A 24,028-nucleotide genomic window follows, 5' to 3' on the forward strand; every position below is an offset into this window, starting at 1 on the left:
AAACATGTTCTAAAATTCTACAACAGATCGATGTCAGAGATATAGGTCTATAGTTTGGCGCATCTGCTCGACGACCCTTCTTGAAGACTGGGACTACCTGTGCTCTTTTCCAATCATTTGCAACGTTCCGTCCCTCTAGAGACTTGCGGTACACGGGTGTTAGAAGGGGGGGCAAGTTGTTTCGCGTACTCTCTGTAGTATCGAAGTAGCCGAACATAATTATTTCCAGTCAATGATCAGCTGGACCAGAGGACCCAGTCCGTTCCATGTAAACACAGCCCACAACATTGTGGAGTCACCACCAGCTTGCACAGTGTCTTGTTGACAGGTACATATCCTCGTGGTGTCTGCGCCACACTCGAATCCTATCATTAGCTCTTACATACTGAAAAAGGGGCTCATCTGACCAGGCCAAGGTTTCCAGTCATCTGAAATCGAACCGACATGTTCACGACCCCGGAGAGGCGCTGCAGGTAGTGTTGTGCTGCTTGCAAAGGCATTCCCCTGGATCGTCTGCTGCCACAGCCCATTAACGCCATATTTCGACGGACACGTTCGTCGTGTCTCACATTGATTTCTGCGGTTATTTGTCTATTAGCACCGACAATCCTACGTAAACGCTACTGCTCTCGGTCGTTAAGTGAAGGCCGTGGTGAGAGGTAATGCCAGATTTCTGGTGTTCTCGACACACTCTTGACATATGAAGATGGTATCTGTTCTTTTGGACATGTCCGAAAGAACAGATACCATCAGTGACGATGCAGCTCTCTAGAATGAAATGATAATTAAATCAAGACCCTAACCTGTCGACAGGCGTTGATATACATCAATGGGGACAGTTGTAAATGTCTGCCCCGACCGGTACTCGATCCCAGGATCTCCTACTTACATGGCAGTCGATCTATCCATTTTTGTTGCTGTTGATCTCATTTTGTTCCTTAATCTTCGTTGTATATGTTCGCTGCGGACGTCCCATGACTCTTGTTCAGGTGCATCGTTGGTCCTTTAACTCAGTTTTTTTTATTACAGAGGGTAGTTTACCCCCTGACCGAACATGCTGAGCTACCGTGCCGGCACCCATCTGAGGCACCGAGGGCACAGAGGATAGTGCGACTGCAGGAATTTATCCCTTGCTCGCTCCCCGTGAGACCCACATTCCCAAGTTAATGTCCACACACTACATTCGTAGTGCCCCTGCTCATTACACTCATTACTCGTGGCAGACAATCTTACCGAGTCCCAGACATGTCCGAAAGAACAGATACAATCTTCATATAGTTAAGGGTAACCGGTCGTTGACCTCCTTCTTCTATGCTGGATGCACACACATTGCCCGAAGTCTCACGGGACTCAATAAGATTGTCTGCCGCGAGTAATGAGTGTAATGGGCAGGGGCACTACGAATGTAGTGTGTGGACGTTCAGTTGAGAATGTGGGTCTCACGGGGAGCGTGCAAGGGATAAATCCCTGCAATCGCACTATGCTTTGTGCCCTCGGTAGCTCAGATGGATAGAGCGTCTGCCATGTAAGCAGGAGATACAGGGTTCGAGTCCCGGTCGGGACACACATTTTCAACTGTCCCCGTTGATCTACATCAACGCCTATAGGCGTGGATTGTGGATTTTGGAATACTGATCCCTCTAACGATTTCCAAAACGGAATGTACCTTGCGTCTAGCTCCAACTACCATTCCGCGTTCACAGTCTACTAATTCCCCTCGTGCAGCCATAAGCACGTCGGAAACCTTTCCATACGAATCACCTGAGTACAAATGGCAGCTCCGCCAAGACAGTGCTTGTTTCTACTTTGTGTACGCAACGCTACCACCATCGGTATACAGGGTGTGATTCAAAAGTTTCAAGCCGGCAGCTACGGTCGAGCGGTTCTAGGCGCTTCAGTCCGGAACCGCACTGCTGCTACTGTGGCAGGCTCAAATCCCGCTTTGGGCATGGATGGTGTGTGATGTCCTTAGCTTACTTAGATTTAAGTAGTTCTAAGTCAAGGGGACTAATGACTTCAGATCTTAAGTCCAATAGTGCTTAGAGCCATTTGAACCATCAAACGTTTCTGGACATAGAAGTAGAAATGTATTGGACATTTGCGTGCAGTGGTCTAAAATTCTTCAAAATATGGTCCTTCAGCATCAACACAGCGCTGCCAGCGCGTCTTCCACTGTTTGTAGCCTTTCTGGAAGGCTGTGAAGGGCTCTCGTCGAAGCCTGCTAGATGCGTCGATGGAGTCGAATCGCTTCATAGTAGACCTATCTTGATTCGGGGGAAGAGGGAAGACTCACTTGGAGCCAAGTCGGGGCTGTAGCATGCCTCTGGCAGTGTTGTCACGTCGAACCTGACCAAAACGTCGGCGGCGCCGCGCGACGTATGAGCGGGCGCGTTGTCGTGCTGGAGAATCCAATCGGCCTTGATCGTCGGGCGGACCCGGCGATCTCGATCCCTCAACTCGATGGTCATTGTTTAAAATTTCCCGCACTGTCCCCACATTTTGATCTGTTCAGCTTGATGGTGGCCTGCCAAAGCGGTCGTCATCATCAACATTCTCACGGCCATCTTTGAATCGTTTGTGCCACATGAAAACCATTACACTTCCTTAAACACCTCTTGAATCATAGCGAGAGTCTCCGTGGCGATGTTGTTCAGTCGCACGCAAAACTTAATCGCATAATGCTGATCCAAGTGCTGCTCCATTTTCGCCTCTCCCACCTTTCGTCCGAGGTCAATGACATGGACTCACGCTGCAAGCGATGCGCACTCTCCGGGGTTCCGGAGGCCACTGCTGCTGCGTCAGTTCGTTCGATGAGACCCCCCACTACTTCCCTCACCCGGCGGAACTGGTCCGTGCGCGCTCCCATATTCAGAAATGAATCAGTCTTGGAACTTCTGAATCACACCTCGTATGTGCGTATCGATGACTACTGTCACCTCACTGTAAGTGACTCACAGTGAAACAGATACAGGAATTCAGTGAAGAACTTTGAAACTATCATTTACAAAGAGAAAGATACGTCAGTAGATTGTTTCAGACAGTTTGTTAAGCTTTCCGCAGTTCGGTTAATGTAAAAACGCCACCATTCGCATTAATGGCGAGAATTTCGGAGAAATGAACGGTACTATTACACATGTAATAGTAATACAAATCACTCAGTCGTTAAAATCAGTGTCTGATTTCAGTTATAAATGAAAAACGCTGTAACCGATGGGTCTACTTCGCGTAGTGCGTGATGGCAGAAACTCATCTGTCTGCCCTCCATCACATGACTTAGAAGAAATGGTGTCTCAAACCGTGGCGTCGCAAGATAGGGACAGTGAGGCCTATACATATGAAACGTATGTTACTACATGGGCCACAAATCTCTCACTAGTGACTGTGGATGAAAAAGAAATCACAAAGATTATGTTGCTGGCTTACATAAGACTCGACACGGTCAAGAAAGTAGGACAGCGATATTAATTTTTTGTATAATTTTTATTTCTCTCAATCGCAAGTTTATAAAATTACGAGGTTCAAAACCGATAAAAAAGAGTTACATGTTTGCAGCTGTTACTGACTTTCATGGTAGTCACCAGTGTTGCGTAAAATCCGTTGCCAGCGATGTGGAGGGCGTAGTATACCGTTAGCAGAGCCTGTTCTGTTGATAGTGCGAATGGAGCGGTCTACTGCCTGTCGAAGCTCTGGAACAGTTCTAAAGCGAATGCCACGAAGTGGTTCCTTAATCTTCGGAATCAAATCAAAGTCACAAGTCCGGGGAGTATGGTGGATGGTACAGTACTTCCCAGTCCCATCGACCGAACAGAGCAGCCACAGCTTGCGCTGTATGCGCCCGCGCGTTGTCGTGCAAAATGATGGATGGGTTGCGCAGAAAGTGTCGCCGCTTCCTTCGCAATGCTGGTCGCAGATGGTGCTCCAAAACGAATAGCAATGTTGTGCATTAGCGGTCTGCCGTGGGGGAACGTAATGCGTTAGGATAACACCATCACAGTCGTACACGAGAGTCACCGTAACTCTAGACCGCTCCATTCGAACCATCAACAGAACAGGCTCTGCTAACGGTATACTACGCCTTCCACATCACTGGCAACGGGTTCTACACAACGCTGGTGACTACTTTGAAGAACAGCAACAGGTGTAAACATGTAACTCTTCTGTTCAAATGGCTCTGAGCACTATGGGACTCAACATCTTAGGTCATAAGTCCCCTAGAACTTAGAACTACTTAAACCTAACTAACCTAAGGACATCACACACACCCATGCCCGAGGCAGGATTCGAACCTGCGACCGTAGCAGTCCCGCGGGTCCGGACTGCAGCGCCAGAACCGCTAGACCACCGCGGCCGGCAACTCTTCTGTATCGGTTGACAAATAAATAGTTGCCACTAAGTTACAGCCCTCGTATATTACCGGTTGTGAATGTGCCAACAGTCATCTTCCGATCTGAGACAGGATTTCAATAACTGATAGCGAGAACTCCTTAGAGAAAGCGACAGTAGCCCATCAACTTTCTACCATTACTTAAAGACGCAACAGCACACAGTGGACGATGCAGAAACAGGCTGTCGAGGTTTCACATATGGCGCAAAAAGGACTACTAACGAATATTCTTGAAGATATCTAAAGATATTCACACACAAAAATTAACACTCACAAAATTCTAAATGGAAAGATCAATTTGAAACAAATATACACAGAAAATTATATTGAAATTATCCTCACAAACACGATATGAGTAGAAAACAAAATTTCCTGACATATTAAAGATAATGTTACCATGAAATTAAAAAGAGCCTCTGGAAACCATAGGTTTAAGAATAAAACATCACCGGGAAACTGTCGTAAACCTCGAGCACTACAACACTATCTGGCATAATCAATAAAAAAAACTTTTAAATTACATACGAGCGTAGAACCACCTAAATACGTATCATTTAAACAATGTAGTATAGCTGGTAAGAGCAAAGATATACCCTACAGAATACTGGAGAAGAAAACAGCCTGTAAAGATATAACATCGCTGACTCAACTGTGAATTCAGCTGTCAAGTAACGTCCTTATCATTACTTTTATAAATAACTGCTCCAGCAAAAGTTTAACATCTGCTATAGGTCCACCAACAACAAAGGAGCAAACTTATACAGTTGTGTGACACCAAGTGAGACAATCGATATCGTATGGATATCAAGAGCACCTGATGTACATAGCAAATAAAAATTCTATAATAAGATAAATCATCTAGTATAAAATATGAAATATCATACCAAAGCACATACTTTCCACAGAAAACCTGAAGATGGCAGTGACGCCGAAATGGGCCTATTATAAAAAACACAATAGACGCAAACACATAGTATTTTGGTCTCATATTATAACAGAGAAAAAATATGGTTCATAAGAAGTTCTACCTACATGCAATAAGTACAATATGATTAGAAAGGGAAGTGGCAAAGGAAACACCATAAAATATCGTTAGAGAGTAGAACATGTCAGATACTGTACATTCAAGCACTGAATCAGAGAACTCTGTGTGGTTTGCTATGCTGTTGTTTAATATATAAAGAGGCATGCATTTGCTAGAGACCACCAATTACATAAAAAATTAACATATTAAAACAAACTTAAACAATTTACAGAAGAATGTTGGTAAGTTTACTTGTGGAAGTAAGAGTTCAACAGGTGAAAGTTATAAAATTTGGGGAGAAGAGTTAAGCAGACAAAAGAATAACTCTAAAGAGCAAGCTGCTCATTGATAATGGAAGTCGCTCTTTAATAAATTACGAACACATTTAAAAAATAAAATACAAGGTACATAAGAACGAAGCTGTACTACTAAAAAGTTAGTTTCTCATGAGTAAATTACGAGTTAAATTAACGAATGAAATCTAAAATTCAGGAGAGAAGGCAGGGTACACCGAGTCATCGGTAGACGCTGCTGGATTGTGCCATTTAGTAGTTTCGACTAGGGCGCACATTCTCTCCGGGAAGAAATGAAAGATGGTTAAAAAAATTGCAAGAATGAATGGTGAAGAACGGGCTGCCATCAGATTAACGGCCGGTTGCATGCAGCCCAGGGGCCACGATCTCTTTGTCTGTGTTTTATTGTATATGGCTACGGCCACACGAGCTCGTTTCCCACGCTCTTAATGCGGAAATCTACACCGATATTATAGACCACTCCTTGTTGGACGGGCCTTGTCCACATGACGTGTTTCCACATGCTGCACACTCTAGGACTTCTGTGTTCACGCGGCGTGAACGTTCTGGAGTGCATTATATCTGTGTTCCCCCCCCCCCCCCCCCCCCACGTTGGACGATGGCCAAAAGTGCGGAGAGAGCACTACTTTTTTATGGCCTGCCTGAGGAAGCGGCCTTCCAAGAATAACGGCGGCTCCTAATCGGTTACACATATAGCAGCGCAGTGCAGCGACTGGTAATATATCTGAATTCTGTTCATGTGCCTTCCTTGCATTACTTATATTAGTTACTAATTACAGTATTTCGTATAGGGTAACGCATTTAGTGAAATATTAACACTCTCCAGTTGTGTTGCACTATGTCACCACTGCTTAGACAGTCCCACAGTGGAAGAGACGGTATAACTTTGTGGAACAGTCTGTGTGCAGGTGTCACGACATACCAGGGTACATCGATGGGGCATTCGGGAGGTGGTTGTTTGCAGACAGATTGAACCACAACCACATTATTGTCGCTGCGCCCTTCTTGCTACGTTTTATAAAGTGTCAAAATGTAGCATCACGAAGGTGGAGAAACGCCGATGGCTGTATAACACGAGAGCCACAAAGTAGAAAACCAGAGGTAAAAGGACAATCAATGCGAGCTGTTAAAATGGATTTTAGGGACAAAAGTGTGGTGGAATAGATGACAAGCAGAAATAAGATCTTGGGGAGCAAGGGCAATAAATGTTTCATTAACATTTGCAGCCAGTACACACTGAAAAGTATTCGTGAATAAAATGTCACCAAGACAGTTTTTAGACTAAAAACACTAGTCTTCAGTGTAGTGGAACAAAACCAGTTCAGGGTCACTTTTATTGTGTCTCCCTTCCCTTCCTAGGCATAAAGTCAAGGTGACCCCTCTCCAAAATCAGAATCACCAGGTGGCAGGTAGGGTGGCAGATAGGGTGGCAGATGGGGTGGCAGATGGTGTGGCAGATGGGGTGGCAGATGGGGTGGCAGATGGGGCGGAAGATGGGGTGGCAGATGGGGTGGCAGATAGTGTGGCAGATAGGGTGGCAGATGGGGTGGCAGATGGCGTGGCAGATAGGGTGTCAGGTAGGGTGTCAGGTAGGGTGTCAGGTAGGGTGGCAGGTAGGGTGGCAGGTAGGGTGGCAGGTAGGGTGGCAGGTAGGGTGGCAGGTAGGGTGGCAGGTAGGGTGGCAGGTAAGGTGGCAGGTTGATTTGCAGGTAGGGTGGCAGGTACGGTGACAGGTAGGGCGGCAGGTAGGGCGGCATGTAGGGCGGCAGGTAAGGTGGCAGGTAGGATGGCAGGTAGGGCGGCAGGTAGGGCGGCAAGTAGGGCGGCAGGTAGGGCAGCAGGTAGGGTGGCAGGTAGGGTGGCAGGTCGGGTAGCAGGTCGGGTGGCAGGTCGTGTGGCAGGTAGGGTGGCAGGTAGGGTGGCAGGTAGGGTGGCAGGTGGGGTAGCAGGCGGGGTGGCAGGTGGGGTGGCAGGTTGGGTGGCAGGTAGGGTGGCAGGTAAGGTGGCAGGTGGGGTGGCAGGCAGGGTGGCAGGTTGGGTGGCAGGTAGGGTGGCAGGTAGGGTGGCAGGTAGTGTGGCAGGTAGGGTGGCAGGTAGGGTGGCAGGTAGGGTGGCAAGTTGGGTGGCAGGTAGGGTGACTGATAGGGTGGCACATAGGGAGGCAGATTGGGTGGCAGAACAGATGGTGGACTATGGCATGCAGTGGCAGACAGGATGGCAGGTTATAACTTCAGATAGTTGTGGCACTACAATCACCCACCTTGAGGTCTGTTCGCCTTAGTGGCAGGACCATGAAGTGACAGCAGAGATCAGCTGGGCAGAATAAGAGGAAGATTAATATGACTACTAATCATAATCTCTCACTGTTAAATGTATGTGTGTACAAGTACTTATTTGTTTTCTTTTTCCCCATCCCAATGTCATACTGAGATGTTGGAGCAGTACATTCATCATTGATTTGTATGTGAAAGCAACACTCGAGATAGGATCTGCAGACCCATCCAATTAGGTAAGGTATTCAAGTTTTGTGAACTCATGTGACAAAGAGGGTGCAGCATCAAGTGTGTGAGGCAATCTGAATGGATAGTAGCTGTTTGTTAAAGCTGCATTCAGTGGTGATGTATGTGACCTGTGTGAGAACAATTTACGTGTGAATGACAGAACAGTGTGTAAGAGCAAACAGCTGTGCAGTACCTAAGTATTAACTCCACTGATGCTGAATTTATGGCGTATAAGAACCAGTTATGTGCGAAACATTGTAGATGACTCAGTGCACCCAACGTAGAATGAAATGCCGTGTGGTGTAGCTGCACAGTGTGAGGCACCTTGCCATGGTTCGCGCGGTTCCTCCCATCGGAGGTTCGAATCCTCCCTCGGGCATGGCAGCGTGTGTTGTCCTTAGCATAAGTTTATGTTAGATTAAGTAGTGTGTAAGCCTAGGGACCGATGACCTTAGCAATTTGGTCCGTTAGGAACTTACCGTGAATTTCCAAATTTACAATGAAATAGTATTTCAACATTAATGAGTTCTTCCCAATCAATCATGAATGAGGTTGGGATACCTAGTAAAGGCAGAGGAACAATATTAGTTGTTGGTTTAAGTGAAAGTATAATGCAAATTCTGAATGCTGAAGCATCAGCCCACATGTTGAACACATCCACAGCACAAGGAGAATCCAACATGTGCAAAATGCCTTGTTAGCAGTTTACAGCTTTATCTGCTCCATATGTTGGTGTCCCTAATTTAAAGCTCATCAGATCATTTAGTAGAATCGAGAGCCTCTGCCTCCGCAGCAGTTATTTGACAGTGTCACTTCAAGAACAATGAACTAACAAACTGAGCTCTACATCTGTATTGGCACAACAAGTGTAACAAAATATTCATGTTCTACCTTGAAGTGGCAGAACCTGACTAGGCCCTTTACAAGTCCTGTATTTCTAGTGCAAATGTGGACAGTTACACGCCATTCATTGTAACTCAGAGGAGGATAAAAAAGGGAGAGTTAATATGGGGAATGAGTGTTGATTAGGAAATAGTCTATCACTGCCACAGTCAGTACTGTACACAAGGACAAATCGGCCGTGGCAGAACACAGCCTCGATGAGAGACACACATTCCAATTTGAAGAAACGAAAATGCTTTCCCGAGCCAGTGGCTTCTGGGACAGCGTCATCAAGGAATCAGTCGAAATAAGATTACATGACAATCTCGGCAACGGGAACGAGGGCTACCATTCAAGTTCGGCGTTGAGCCCTGCAATAGCAGCTATACGCTGGGACCATGCTCAGCTGCTAACGCTTCACGATTCTAAGCTAGACTGACGTGGTAGATGGCCGGCCTCGCCCATCCACGCGCGGTCCCCCCCCCCCCCCCCCCCCCGTTCCCGCCCCTCGACCTCCCAGCGCCGGTAAGAGGGGTGGGGAGGGACGGCCTCCGCGCGCCGCTGGCCAGCTATATATAGATGACGGCCGCAGTCCGTCAAATACTGTACATTGGTGTCTGGTTGGACCGGAAACTACTCTGGGGTGACCACATTCAACACGTGAGCAACAAAGCAAACGCGAGGCTCAAACAACTCTATCCTATGCTTAACAGGCGTAGCACACTGAATAAGAGGGTGTCTAGGTCCATGTACATGACACTTATTCGACCCCTGATGACGTACGCAGCCCCTGTCTGGGGATACACAGCCCACACACACCTGCGCCGTCTGCAGCTCATACAGAGTAAAGTACTCAGAATCATAAGCAATACTCCGCGTTGCACACGCACAGAGGATCTTCACCGGGCATATCGGTTAGATACTCTCTTGCAGGTATTCCAAAAGCTCTCCACACGACCGTACAGAAACACGAGACACTCGCGTAACCCGTTTATTCTTTCTCTGGGTAAATACGACCACAACCATAGATGGAAACATAATCGACCAAAGACACTATTGGCAAGGAACTAAACATCTATGGTCCATAGCACGCTAACACGACAGTACTGGCGAGCCCCTGCAACAGAGCTACCACTGGTAACCGCAGATATTCGACCCGCCGCAAGACAGCAACTGCAGGGAAGCCAAACTGTACACAGCACGCAAATCAGCCACAACACCCCCTATACTGTGAGTCGATCTATGACCGATCGCCCACTGATGTATGATGACCTTGAACTGTTACACGGACGCAGCAACTGCAGTAAGCACCACAAAGAGCTCCTCCAACGACAAAGGTAACGATGCACGGTACCTCCCACTAACATAACCACACCGTGCATGCACTGTCGCAGACAGCAAGCCGCTACTACCATTACTACCTGTCCTACTGTCGCAGAGATTTTTTTTCCTTGGCATTTGCCTTGACACTTTTTTTCCTCTGCCCTTACAACCGCTACCCCTCGATTGCTTTCGTCCACTTTCTATCTCCTGATGGGCCATGTTAATGAGTAATCTTCTTGTTGTTGTTGTTGTTGTGGTCTTAAGTCCTGAGACTGGTTTGATGCAGCTCTCCATGCTACTCTATCCTGTGCAAGCTTCTTCATCTCGCAGTACTTACTGCAGCCTACATCCTTCTGAATCTGCTTAGTGTATTCATCTCCTGGTCTCCCTCTACGGTTTTTACCCTCCACGCTGCCCTCCAATGCTAAATTTGTGATCCCTTGATGCCTCAAAACATGTCCTACCAACCAATCCCTTCTTCTTGTCAAGTTGTGCCACAAACTCCTCTTCTCCCCAATTCTATTCAATATCTCCTCATTAGTTATGTGATCTACCCATCTAATCTTCATCATTCTTCTGCAGCACCACATTTCGAAAGCTTCTATTCTCTTCTTGTCCAAACTATTTATCGTCCATGTTTCACTCCCATACATGGCTACACTCCATACAAATACTTTCAGAAACGACTTCCTGACACTTAAATCTATACTCTACGTTAACAAATTTTTCTTCTTCAGAAACGCTTTCCTTGCCATTGCCAGTCTACATTTTATATCCTCTCTACTTCGACCATCATCAGTTACTTTGCTCCCCAAATAGCAAAACTCCTTTACTACTTTAACTGTCTCATTTCCTAATCTAATTCCCTTAGCATCACCAGACTTAATTCGACTACATTCCATATTCCTCGTTTTGCTTTTGTTGATGTTCACCTTATATCCTCCTTTCAAGACACTGTCCATTCCGTTCAACTGCTCTTCCAAGTACTTTGCTGTCTCTGACACAGTTACAATGTCATCGGCAAACCTCAAAGTTTTTATTTCTTCTCCATGAATTTTAATCTTACCCAGGCTAAATCGTAGCCCGCATCCTATGACTCCTGATTCAAAACCAACATGTTATACGGAGGTGCCAGTAGAACGTTTGGTTTGGTCACCACGTTGGTGTAGGCGTGGAGGGGCCCCATCCTTTATGGGAAGTCCATCGTTCTCCGTGTCTGCACGTTTCGCACGCACGCACGCGACGCAACGCTCGCTTAATCCACTAGCCCAACGATGTGTCCGGACGCGGAAAGGGAAGCAAGCTGGCTGCTGTGGCCGAGCTCCTGCTCACGCTGGCGGGAGATGGTCGGGGCAACAAGCAGAGGCGAAGCAGACCGCAGCACAGTGGACAGCGTTACGCTGCCAGAAGGTCGGGCATGTCGCCAGGACGTGCAGGGACCGAGTCGCGTGTTTAAAGTGTACCAAGGTGCATGACACACGAGACTGTGACAAACCACGACGCATCACGCCCACGTGCGTGAACTGCGGTGGCACGCACGCTGCAAACTCTCGCAGCTGCGCCTACCTAAAGCAGCAGACATCCACCAGTAACGATTCCTGCAACGAAGCCAGCACCTTCTCGTTTAAAGCGCCGAAGAAGTTCTTCACAAGCATCAACACGTCGTTCTCTCATTTCAGGAGTCAGCTGCCGTGGCACCCATTTTTTTTGCAGACACTTTGTGAAACTGAAGCACGTCATGCACAATGTAGTGTGATGACCCATGACTAATCTGCAAACATGCTGCAATGTCATTGAGTGTCACTCTGCGGTTTTTCTTCACTATGGCTTCAACTTCCGCAGTGTTCTGTGGAGTCACAACTCGTTGTGCCTGACCTGGACGAGGAGCATCTTCCACTTTGCGAACTTCCTACTCCATTCGTAGACTTTCTGCTGTGGCAGACATGCATCACCGTAGTGAACCTTCATTCGTCGATGACTTTCAATAGGTTTCACATCTTCACTACGCAAAAATCGAATAATAGAACGCTGTTCTTCCTTGGTGCAAGTTGCAAGTGGGGAGGCCATCTTTATACGTATACTGCGACGGTATGTGTGCATCTGCACTGTGCTTCCACCTACAGGCCATTCTGCACGCTGTTTGTAGCACGCTTACCAACTTACACGATAACGGCGCGAAATTTCGATTTGTTATTACAAATTTAAGGTTTTCATTTCACTCATCCTCGTACGTTGGACGGAAGGTCCACGGAGATAAGACTCAAGAAATTACGGCTGGTAGGGAGGCATACGGACAGTTATTTTCCCCTCGTTCTGTTTGCAAGTGGAAGAGAAGGGGAAATGTCAAGTGGTGTTATAGGTATCATCCGCCACGCACCGAGAGCACACGTGAAGGTCAGATGCTGCAAATGATTTTTTAGGAGAACTGTGTATGATGCACTGGTGACAGTGGTCCCTCTATTAGTTGCTCGCTCTCTTTGTTTCCGGTTGGTGGAAGTGAACGCTGGTTTCGTCCCCAGTAACGATTCTTGCAGGGAAGCCATCACCTTCTCTTTGAAAGCGCCGAAGAAGTTCTTCACAAGCATCAACACGTCGTTCTCTCACTTCAGGAGTCAGCTGCCGTGGCACCCATTTTTTTTTGCAGACACTTTGTGAAACTGGAGCACGCCATGCACAATGTAGTGTGCTGACCCATTACTAATCTTTAAACGTGCTGCAATGTCATTGTGTGTCACTCGGCGGTTTTTCTTCACTATGACTTCAACTGCCGCAGTGTTCTGTAGAGTCACAACTCGTTGCGCCTGACCTGGACGAGGAGCATCTTCCACTTCCATTTGCGAACTTCCTACTCCATTCGTAGACTTGCTGCTGTGACAAACATGCATAACCTACAGAACCTTCATTGTCTATGAATTTCAATAGGTTTCACACCTTCACTAAGCAAAAACCGAGTAACAGTACGCTGTTCTTCCCTGGCGCAAGTAGCAAGTGGGGTGGTCATCTATATACTGATACTGCGACGGTATGTGTGCATCTGCACTATGCTGCCATTCTGCACGGTGTTTGTAGCACGCTTACCAACTTGCAGGATAACGGCGCGAAATTTCGATTTGCAATAACAAGTTTAAGGTTTTCATTTGACTCGCCCTCGTATTATTTCGACTGATTCCTTGATGAGGCTCTCCCAGAAGCCAGTGGCTCAGCAGAGCATTTTCGTTTCTTCATATTGGAAGGTGAGTCCCCCGTCGAGGCTGTGTTCTTGATGGCTCTGAGCACTATGGGACTCAACTGCTGTGGTCATCAGTCCCCTAGAATTTAGAACTACTTAAACATAACTAACCTGACATCACACACACCCATGCCCGAGGCAGGATTCGAACCTGCGACAGTAGCAGTCGCACGGTTCCGGACTGCGCGCCTAGAACCGCGAGACCACCGCGGCCGGCGGCTGTGTTCTGCCACGGACGATTTGTCCTTGTGCCCCATCCGCACGCATCTAATGTGTTCCTGGCAGCGTTGCGAGATGCAGCGTTGTGTTTGACCAATGTACTGTGTAACACCTCCGTTTTTATCCTGACCTGATCTGATCGAATAGCAGCCCAATATTTATTATTAACATAACCGTGAACCTAATGGGGCTGGTAATCGGAGTTGACTGCTACGGAAGTTGTTACTTTCCAGTTCGTCCTGTTCAATACTATAATACTGAATGTATGGTAATAAGGAACACCAATACAATTTAACTAATTATGAACTTATATTCTTCTCAAAACACAAAAAGGAGACAGCCACTGCCTTCGTCATACATATCTAATTACGGCTAATCTCAGCACAGGCTTTCTTCATTTGCCATTATCGTCACACGATAATCCATCACTGCATCCAACACTGCAATCCAAGGTTAGGCCGGCGCGGTAGACGCGAAAATAAATGTCGGCACTAGTAACGTCACTTGTAACGGAACTGAAATGATAGTGGGCTGACAGTAATTTGGAGCCCGCGCGTCGGAAACGGGTGCGCTGCTGAGAGACTGCCAGGGAGTGCACCCTGATGCCATCTATTGGCGAAACTGGGAATTAGCACTACCTGTCAGACAATGCACTAAGCTCTCGTAGTCAAATGTATTCTTTTTCTTGGTAATTATAAGTTATTACTGTATGATTTAATGTTATAAAGTGCTAGTAGTAAATTATTATGACTGGTATGAACTCCAGGGTAATAAATATAAATATCCTTAAATACTAAATGATTTCGGTGGAAAGGCGGTAGGGGAACGCCCCCACTCTTGGTGATACGAGCGTAGCTAGAGGTAGCTGGAGACACAGGGACTGAACAATGGAATGGCCTGGGGAGTGTTGACGTGATCGGATGTGCGTAACTGTGCTCACGCAAAAGTGATTGTGCAACAGTGAAGAGGTGAATATCGTCGCCGTTTGTGGAGTAGAACGCGACGAATGGTTGTCGAAGCCGTCTCTATGCCACTGGGGCTGATTGTAGGAGTTCCTGCGCCCAGATTTTATGGCGGACGTGCAGTAGCTTATACGAGTGCTACAGCTCGTAGTTCCAGCCGCCATTGAGGGCATGAGGCGTGAAGAGCTGCGTTAGCCACATGCATCTCACCACCAGCACCGACACGTCTACCCAAGGCAAGACTGCTTGCAATTGTTAAGTCGAACTTTGTATACATGTAAAAGGAGAATACCAGTTTTCTTTTATGCAAGTGCAGAGGACAGAATATAGTAATGAGTAAAATTACGACGCATGTTGTTCATTGTAAAGTGTAGTAACCTGAAACATAGTGTAGTGAAATCAGACTGAGGCCACCATCGCCTCTTTCATTTACAATTCTTTTGGTTGTAGAATACTTTAGCGTATAAGAATGTTGAAAAGAGCAATGGTCACACCAGAATGAGTCGCCTATTTATAGTTACTTAAATTTTTCTGAGTAACTTAACTAATTCTATATCAATTGTCCAAAGAGTAATATCCAAAATCATTAAATAAGTTGAAGGATAGAATTTTGTTAACCTAAGTTGCATAAATTGTCTTGGTAGTAATTACCAAGCCAACTCACAGAAATTGAGAGAGTATTTGCTTTGTAGAATCACCTAGAATGATCAGAAATAGTAATATTCAGAATTAAGTTTAAATTCAACTCAAGCCGTTTCACTTTGAAACGAGCCAAAAAAATTGATTTATTCTTTTGCTCCTTCAGAGCTGGCGACCGTAGTTATAAGTATTTTCAGGAGGATTCGACGGTAAGTCTGCTGCTCTCATCGTGCTGATAGGATTATCTACTGCTGCTAGCAGTGGTGATTGGATACATAAGCTCACTACCAAGTTAAGTGGGTCAGGTAGGCAGTGTTACCATGTGAACTGTAGGGCACTGCAGGCCGTGGATCGAACCCGTTCAATCATCACAGCTCTTTGGGAAATAGTCTGGTTAGGAGTGTACTAATCATTAGGTAAATAGTGGCGAGTAACGGTCAAAAATTTATACGCAAGTGAATTTAGCAAGGTCCATGTAGCACCTAGTTAATGTGGTGCAATGGCGAGGGTAGGAGTGGAGTAAAAGTGAGCTGAGCGTGTGGCAGCTGTGCTGTATTCAAAGATTAACAACGTGAATTCACTACTACCTCTTGCCATTAGGACTGAGCTATTTACAGTTAAAATACGTAGCAGTAAGCGCAAAGGCGTGACAGCTACAAGTCCGTATTGGCTTTATACATACGGAATTAGGAAGCGGGTCATTCCGTCCGTGGAGGGGGTTAAAACAACCGAGTCAGTTGAGAACATACCCCATTTACTGATGGAAAGATTCGGCGGTTCGGTCGCACACTGATCACTTTTTTTTTTTTTAATTTATGAATTTGGCCAGCTATGGACCGCATACAACTTAAGACTTATGGTGTTTCTTTTTCTTCCGTTCTTCCCAGTACTTCTTCATTTTCTCGCCAACTGCTCGTCTCTGCTCATCTGTCCACACTCTCTTGGGTCGAGGTTTTGGCGCATCTTCTTCATAGTTTGCGTTTTCTATAAGTAGCCTAAAGTTATTCCTGTCACGTATTATTTCTTCTGTAACGCCTATTTTGTTGTGTCTTTCTTTACTGCTTCTATCCATCTTACAGATTTTTTCAGCTTACTAACGCAATTAAAAATTTTCTTTGTAATCCGTCTTTCTTCCATTCTTTTTAAATGTCCATAAAATTTTAGCCGTCTCTTCCTCATTGTATCTGTGATCTTTTCTGTATTTTTGTATAGGTCTTCATTTCTCCTTTTAATCCACCTATTTTTCTTGTTTTTCTCAGGACCTAGAATTTTTCTTAATATTTTTCTCTCTCTTTTTTCTAGTTCTCTTAATTCGCCTTTCTTATTCAATGTTAGGCACTCTGATCCATACGTTGCTTGTGTCCTAATAACTGAATTATAATGTTTAATCTTTGCTTGTATGGATATTGATTTATTATTGTAGTAGCTCTATGTTAATTTATATGGAAAGTCCAACTTTTTTATTCTTTCTTTATTTGTTGTGTTATCCACTCCATTGGCTTGGATCCAGTCCCCCAGGTATTTGAATCTATCAACTCTTTTAATTTTTCCATACTTTGTTTTCATAAACTTTTCTGTATTATGTTTGTGTTCTATATACTCGGTTTTTTCGTAGGATATTTTTAGCCCAGTCTTTTCAGCAATCTCGTGTAACATATCAAGCATAACTGTTGCGTCTGTTCGGTTTTCAGTTATCAATGCCATATCATCCGCAAAGGCTAAACATGTTACTTCAAATTTGTTCTTTCCTTGGCCCATGCTTATACCCTTTGTGCCTCTGTTTTTTAATGTGTTTTCCCATGTTTTTACTACTTTATCTAAAACCAAGTTAAAGAGAATTGGGGACAGTCTTTTATAAAGATACTTCATCACTTTCCCGGTATTTATTTATTATTTAGGGGCTAACCACGGCGATGGTGATACCCCTCTCGGTTAAAAAGTCTATATTCCAATAATGGCCTCCACACACACACACACACACACACACACACACACACACACACACACCATTCCCGCCAACCACTCTGGCGCATCTCGACACACCCTCTCGCAGCACGTCACAATCGATTGTTCGCCCTATCGACCTGTGCCGAGCGCAAAGATATAGTAAGGCCCTACGGACCACTTACAACTGGAGCCCATATTCGCACGGTATACTACAAAGTGGTACACGGAGGTTGCGGCCCCGTCATCGCACTTCATAGGGGGAAACGGACAGCGCCACCAAGAGGCTGGAGTCTCACCTATCGCAGCCACCTTAGACGCAGTGGCTGCTCTCAAAGCCGCAACGGAGGCAGAGAGGGCAGCCATGCAGAAAGAGCTCGTCGCTGTCCACCGACAGCTTCAACAGCTGCGGGAAGAACTTAGGTTGGGGCAGAAGAAGACGCCCGCCACAGACACCACTTCTACGGTGGGACGACAAGCAGGGGTGGATGTGGCGACGCAAACGGGCGTCCCTCCGCAACCTGTAGCGATACAGGAAACCAGGGAGACTCCAAAAATGGCTCTGAGCACAATGGGACTTAACAGCTGACGTCATCAGTCCCCTAGAACTTAAACCTAACTAACCTAAGGACATCACACACATCCATGCCCGAGGCAGGATTCGAACCTGCGATCGTAGCGGTCACGCGGTTCCAGACTGAAGCGCCTAGAACCGCACGGCCACACCGGCCGGCCGCCAATCGTCAAATTTTGTGTGATGACCGTTTTCTAACCCATGCTCAGCTAACGCAGATTTCTCTGGATAGTGTAGGCGATAATACCTCTCACGTTCTTTCCTGCGTTGTTCCACAGTGCGCACTGTTTGTCCGATGTACTTCTGGCCACACTCACAAGGTATTTCAGAGACTCCAGGTGTTCTGAGACCTACTGCGTCTTTAACTGGTCTCAGTAATTGACGGATTTTCGTTGGAGGCCTGAAGATTGATTTGATCTGGTCTCTTTTCAACAGGCGGCTTATCTTGCCCGACACAGAGTCACAGAAGGGGAGAAAAGCAAATTTCTTTTCCTGCTCTTCGTCGGTGGTCTTATTCTGATACTTCCCAGAAACCACTTCTTTCACTTGATGGGCGCTGTAGCCGTTATTCCTGAAAACCTTGCGTAGGTGGCTCAGTTCATGGGGCAGGTTATCGTCGTCTGATATTACTCTTGCTCGATGCACCAATGTTTGTAATACTGTGCGCTTCTGTGCTGGACGATGATGGCTGGTGGCGTGCAGATACAGGTCTGTGTGGGTGGGTTTTCTGTAGACCCTGTGGACAAGGCACCCATTTCGTTTACGGTGGACGAGGACGTCGAGGAAGTGCAATGCATTATCTTTTTCCGCCTACATGGTGCCATTGAGGTGTTCCAAAAACTCGTCTAGCCGACAGCTACCGTATATAAGGGCGCACCAATAGCCCAATGGCAGTCATAACACTTGACAATGGCCAAGGAGTGCTTGGCCGAAAGCTCGTGTAGTTTTAAGCAATTGACACGGTTGGAAACCCGAGAACATTGTATTCAATCATGCTCTCATTCGTCAGCAAAAAGGACCTACACCATCAACAGGAACCCCGTATTCACGCCGTGCGACTGGGACTTCATCCTGGAGGAATCAGTCGCTGGTTACGGAAGGAGGTCTGCGATGGAGAGCGGAAGCTGTCAGCAGAGTTGGAGACCGTGCTAAACAACATCCTGTGCGATGGAAAGAAGATTCAAAACGCCGAATCCCACCGCTAGCATGCCTGCATGCTGGCGGGAATTACCAACAGTATGAGCGAGGACAAACCACAACGTGAGGCACCATCAACTCAACGCGCAAAGTTAAAAAATGGTTCAAATGGCTCTGAGCACTATGGAACTTAACTTGTCATCAGTCCTCTACACTTCGAACTACTTAAACCTAACTAACCCAAGGACATCACATACATCCATGTCCGAGGCAGGATTCAAACCTGCGACTGTACTGGTCGCGCGGTTCAAGACTGTAGCGCCTAGAACCGCTCAGCCACCACGGCCGGCAACGCGCAAGGAACTAAGGAGGAACAGCTGTTGAAAGCTTAAACTCCCACACCTCGGTCCCAGGTCAAGGCCCGTCTGTTAGTGTCAGCGTCCATTGTTCTCTGTTAGGGTTAATCAGTGCCAGGGGTCCGTTGACGTCGGACCACCCCGCGCACTGTAGGCCTCTTTCTTCCTCCACACCTCCTTTAGGTGTGGCACCACTGCAATAACGGCAACGCCGCACGCTAGGCCATAGGGAATCCCTCCACTTCCTTAGGGCCAATAAGGTAGCTCTTTTCTTTTAAGCTCCCTTCCAAATAAAGCTCCCGACAATATCGAGATGGCAGATTCCGCCGGTATTTCTCCCGCCCTCACCCACAGCAAGGCTGCAGCGAAAGAGGCGCGTGACTCGGCTGTTCCCGTCGACGTCAGCGTCTCGCTTGCTGCCGTAGAGCAGGTACTGGCTGGCAAGGATAGGCAGATCGCTGCGCAAGCGACAGAACCGCTCGACCAGCGCTGCATAATCACCCACCTCTGTGGCGCAAGCGATTCCCCCACACGAACAAGCACACTCCACATCACGTTACACTCCCCTGCAACTGGTGGCGGCCGGTGTGGCCGAGCGGTTCTAGGCGCTACAGTCTGGAACCGCGCGACCGCTACGGTCGCAGGTTCTAATCCTGCCTCGAGCATGGATGTGTGTGATGTCCTTAGGTTGGTTAGGATTAAGTAGCTCTAAGTTCTAGGGGTCTGATGACCTCAGATGTTAAGTCCCATAGTGCTCAGAACCATTTGAACCATTTTTGAACCTACAGCTGGTGAGTGATGCACTAACGTCGCGATGCAGCAACTGACTCCAGTGGCGGCATATGCGGACCCAGAACACCATCACACTGTGCCCTGGCAGGTGGAGGGCTCAACGACGCAAACAAAGGAACACATCACAAACAAGCGACCAACCACACTCGCTAGGCAACCGAAAGGAGCTGCTGCCTACACCAAAAACCGGACTTCCGGCTAGGAACACAAACTCATCTACCAACACGAACCGACCTGTGATCAGCAACAACACCAACCGCAGCTACGCCCGCACAACAAAAGACTGGTTTTTCCCCAGTCGTAATACAGAACTATGGAGACGTTAGTGTGCTCGACACCACATTCGCGGATAGGCACACACTTTGCACACTTCACAAGTACTCTGGGGATAGGGCCTCATTGTACACAGAACACAAAGATCTCCTTAAGGGGCCACACCGTGGTTGAGTTCGAAAAAATCCATTTTCGGTTTTCATAACATTTCGATAGATTAATGTTTTATTTAAGTACTCTGAAACGGCTTTTGCTGAAAAACTTTTTCTTCGAGAATTTAAAGAGCATTTTCCTACCACGTGTGTTTATGTGCCAAGCCCACTTTTCTGTCACCCACTTTTCTGCAGATATTTTAGATCTTTATTTCGAATGGTTCAAATGGCTCTGAGCACTATGGGACTTAACATCTGAGGTCATCAGTCCCCTAGAACTTAGAACTACGTAAATGTAACTAACATAAGGACACCACACACATCCATGCCCGAGACAGGATTCGAACCTACGACCTTAGCGGTCGCGCTGTTGAAGACTGAAGTGCCTAGAACCGCTCGGCCACACCGGCCGGCAGATCTTTATATCCCCTACATTGCACGATAGGGATTTTTTTACTCCCGAGTGTGTTGGCTATCGTTGGAATGCCACGGTCGGTATTCTTTTGTTTCTGCTGTTTGTAAACAACACGCTTTGACACACGCGGTTAGTTTTGTTCAAGTGTGATTGCGAGTAGTTGTTATAGAAAACTTGCAGGTATACTATGGGCAGGCAATTAGGAGAAATAAAGAAAATCTGGAGGCAATGAGGAGAGACGTTTGCGCCATATTCTTCCATAAGTCCTCTACTGATGAATAGCCATGTCATGGATTGTGTCCATCAGGAGAAAATTCGTGGTGCAAATACAATAGGGCTCAGGCACCTGGAGAATCTTAGTCTCACCAGCATTCTCTCCCTGCTGCTGTTATTACAGCAATTAAATCTAGTTTCAGAGACTTGCCTCATCCTGACCTTCTAAGGAAATGTCTGCATGGGCAGACACAGAACCCAAATTAATGTTTCAACGGCATAATTTGGAACCGCCTTCCTAAAACTGTATTTGTAGGCATGCATACAATGAAACTTGGAGTTCATGATGTGTTATTACATTCAATTGTGGTAATATTGGAAAGTATTAGGTACTGAAAAAGCTGGGAATTAATCCTGTTGAAAATATGGGTACTGAAAAAGCTGGGAATTAATCCTGGTGAAAATATGATCAACGAGCAGCAACATTGCGATAAAATGAGGATATCCGATGCAGACAGGTCTGCATCGAATATGGCCAAGAAAGCAAGACAAACATCCAGGGAGGTGAAGCTGGAAGACCTGCTAGAGGCCAAAGAAGGGCCATCATATGCAGCAGGACAGTTTTAATTAACTTTAAGTAACAAGTTTCAAAAGTTTTTCCTTTACAGTCAATTTCCCGCAGACTAAAATTTTCAGTACATATGCCCATTATATCAGAAACTATCATAGATAAATGAACGAAATTTTCAGAGACTCTGTATAACATAAAATGGCACCTCTGGCACTACATTCATTAATATTCCCCCATTAGGAAGTTCACAAAAAATATTTTCTGCAGAAAAATCATAATTTTTTTGTTAATAAATTAGAAAAAGTATTTCTTAAAAACTATCAAATGGATTTTAGTACAGCTGACTATATTAACATCATGTAACATACAGAAAAAATATTAAGATCCTGCATTAAATAGATTTTTCAGAAATGGGTCAAATACTTGCCTAAATTAACATGGGTTAGGTAGGCATGGAGTGGGGTCCTTAACTTCCTCAAAGATAAGGGGATCGAGCATTTTGTGACGGCTTCCAAACCAAAAGTCCTCGGCGGTACTTTTGGGGCAGCCACCACAAATTGTATAAAGCGTGGGTAGTGACCAAGATTTAGCTATGTCTGTTGGCCGAAAAATAATTAATGACAAGAATTGCGCCAGCTTGAATGAAGAGATAACTTATCTTTATTTCTGACGAAACGTGCACCAGTAATAAAAGTCCAAGTAATATCCGAGAGTAATCCGTGTACTGAGCCTAGTCGAATACAATAGCAAATACCACACTGCAATGGCTCCGCTATGAACTCCACGAAAGGCTAGCAATAGACAATCGACAATAGACTGTCCGCCTCGGGGCCAGCGCTCCTCCTTATATGCAAAAGGCAGAGCGCGCTGCGGACCCGAGCCCAGCCGTGGAGCGACCTCTTCCGTCGGCGGTAACGCCCTGAGACGCCGACGGCCGCGACAGGAACTGTGGCCAGCAGTGCCACGGTCAGGGCGCGCGTGCGCGAGTTGGTTGGTTGGTTGGGTCTGTGGATACAACAGAACACAATACGTACAGGACACTAGATGAACTAACACAGCAGAACGTTGTCAAAGGAGTGGACCCCAGTACACCAAACAAAACAGTTCAAGCGGCGCTCAACGTCTTGGCATTCGACTGCAAAAGTGCTTCCCGGATGACGGGCTTCCGCTCACACGGCCGACTGCCACACTACTTGGTCGAAGTGGCCGATACGGCCAGCTCCCGCGAACTTCTGCAGATAAAGAGCCTTCTGCGGATGGACGCCAGGGTAGAAGTATACCACATGGCCCCCAACAATGCAACAATTGGCAGCGATTAGCGTCATTCGGCCCTTTGCTGTGGCCTGGCACCCCGTTGCCGCGGATGCGCTGGCAAGCACGCATCCATGTACACTCGCACAACAAAACGAACGCCTTTGCGTCAACTGTGGTCAAGGCCACACGGCCAACTACAGGGGCTCCGACGTATACAAAGAGGCGCAAAACACAAAAACTGAGGGCACCCAACGCCATACCACGTCCAAGGCCCGCACCAAACCCAGTCAGGAACGGTGTCTCGTTTGCCATGGCAACGCGCCCTGGAGAAGCGTGGCGGGCTGTGGATCCTCTGTGCCCATCACACGCACTCGACACAACCTCTGCGACAACAACACAACCTCCTCAGTCTATAAAATGACGTTTTTTAAAATAATATGAATATTTATGCAGGGCGTTACAAAAAGGTACGGCCAAACTTTCGGGAAACATTCCTCACACACAAATAAAGAAAAGATGTTATGAGGACATGTGTCCGGAAACGCTTAATTTCCATGTTAGAGCTGATTTTAGTTTCGTCAGTATGTACTGTACTTCCTCGATTCACCGCCAGTTGGCCCAATTGAAGGAAGGTAATGTTGACTTCGGTGCTTGTGTTGACATGCGACTCATTGCTCTACAGTACTAGCATCAAGCACATCAGCACGTAGCATCAACAGGTTAGTTTTCATCACGAACGTGGTTTTGCAGTCAGTGCAATGTTTACAAATGCAGAGTTGGCAGATGCCCATTTGATGTATGGATTAGCACGGGGCAATAGCCGTGGCGCGGTACGTTTGTATCGAGACAGATTTCCAGAACGAAGGTGTC

General features: G+C 46.5%; 1 protein-coding gene across 2 annotated transcripts in view; it reads right to left on the reverse strand.

Annotated features, from left to right (window-relative positions):
* The window catches only part of LOC124717209, a 149,103-nt gene that overhangs the window by 82,955 nt on the left and 42,120 nt on the right, over positions 1–24,028 (reverse strand). The window contains exon 1 of one of the 2 annotated variants that reach the window (XM_047243990.1): positions 22,332–22,443. The exons of the other annotated variant lie outside the window; for it this stretch is intronic. The gene's annotated coding sequence lies outside the window, so the exon portion shown is untranslated. Of the gene's footprint in view, positions 1–22,331; positions 22,444–24,028 lie in introns of those variants that run through there. 2 annotated transcript variants of the gene reach the window in all.

The sequence above is a fragment of the Schistocerca piceifrons genome, chromosome 9 (genome assembly GCF_021461385.2).
Source record: "Schistocerca piceifrons isolate TAMUIC-IGC-003096 chromosome 9, iqSchPice1.1, whole genome shotgun sequence".
Lineage (NCBI taxonomy): Eukaryota > Metazoa > Arthropoda > Insecta > Orthoptera > Acrididae > Schistocerca > Schistocerca piceifrons.